Source organism: Triticum dicoccoides, chromosome 1A (assembly GCF_002162155.2).
Source record: "Triticum dicoccoides isolate Atlit2015 ecotype Zavitan chromosome 1A, WEW_v2.0, whole genome shotgun sequence".
In the NCBI taxonomy this organism is placed as follows: domain Eukaryota; kingdom Viridiplantae; phylum Streptophyta; class Magnoliopsida; order Poales; family Poaceae; genus Triticum; species Triticum dicoccoides.
Window position 1 is genome coordinate 84,548,260 of NC_041380.1, and position 1,674 is coordinate 84,549,933.

Genomic DNA, 1,674 nt, shown 5'->3' on the forward strand with positions numbered 1-1,674 from the left:
CCCCCCGGCCTCTGCCTCCACCGCCGCGGCGGCTCCCCCTCCGGGCACCAACGCCTCTTCCGACGGTCCGCCGTGCTTCAATTGCGGCTTGACCAGCCACTTCCAGGTGGCCTTCCCCAACCCTCCAATGTGCTACCTGTGCAAGGATGACAGGCACCCTGCGATTCTCTGTCCGGACCGCCCGGTGTCGGAGGAGATCATGATGTACGGCCACGACATCGAGGACATGGCCTTCTTCCACATCGAGGTCCCGGAGATCCCCCTCCCTCCCCCTCGCCGCTGGGATTGTGTCGGTCGTGGGCGAGGCCGTCGCCACCCCGGAGCTGATCGAGGCGGAGCTCAACCACTTGTGCAGGTGCAAGTGGGATTGGCAGGTGACCCCCACCGCCTCCACCGCCTTCTCGGTGATCTTCCCCGACGCTATGAGTATGGGATTCTGTACCCGCAGCAATAACATCACCTTGGCCCTCAACGGCATTGTGGTGAACATCTCAGAGCCGAGGTGGGATCCCAAGGCCGTGGTTGTTTTGGACACTGCTTGGCTCCTCATCGCCGGCCTGCCAGATGTGGCCCGGTCTGAGTGGGTCATTCGCAGTCTGTCCAAGATCCTAGGCAAGGTGGTGGTGGTCGACGAGCTCTCCCTGCGCAAGGAGGAGGAGGTCCGGGTCAAGGTGAAGTGCCTGGACTCCTCCAAGCTCCACGCCACGATTCGTGTCTTCTTCAACGACGACGGCTACGACCTCAAGATCTGCCCCGAGCCTCCGAACCACGTCGGCCGCCCCCGCTTCTCTGATGACAGTCACCTGGGGGATGGCCCAGCTGATGCCGACGACTCCCACCGCGGACGCTCGCGTCACTCCCGCCTCGACGACCCTGAGGATGACGAGGACGACTCGGAGCACTCCCTCTCCCCCTCCTGTGAGCCCACCAACCCACCCTCGGGTCGTGGCGGCTCCCGAGCGGGGCGCACTCAAGTGTCGGCCGCTGACCTCGCGGTGGCCCTCCGCCTGGCCACCCCGCCGGTCGTGCCCTCTCAGTCTCCGTCGGAGTCGACCAATGACATCTCCAGTCGGGTCCAGACCCCCCGCCCCCCTGGTTCGACCTACCCGGTTACCACGGGTGGCGGTGGGTGTGATGCCTCCGACGCACCTTCACCGACACTCCCGTCCGCGGGGACCGCGGTCGGTGACACCCTGGAGCTCGTCGGCCCGCTCCCCTCGCCGGTGACCTCCGACGTCCGCCTCGCCTCACCTGCCTTCCCGACCGCACCGGTGGCCGTGGTCGTGACCACTCCGGCTTCCGATCACCCTCCTCCGATGGTGGCGTACGCCAGGCGGCCCTGCTCCACCTCGACGCCGGTGACGGCCTCCCGCCGCAGCGCCCGCCTCGATGCGTCCCGGCCAGCAGACTCCCCGGCTCCGTCCATCGTCGAGCAGGCTGAGCTCCGGGCGGCAGTCCGTAACCTCGAGTCAGGTGCGGATCCCGTCCTTCCCAGTTCTTCCAGCTGTTCCTTTTCCGTGCTTGAGGCCGTTCCTCTTGGCCACCTCACCAAGGTGGCCACTGACTCGGCCATAGTCTTCAGGGGGAAGTTGGTCCCCCCTGAGAGCAGATCGCGGCCATTAGGGCCCATGAGATTCTCGATGGCAAGCTGGCTGAGACCCGAGCTCGCTTGCT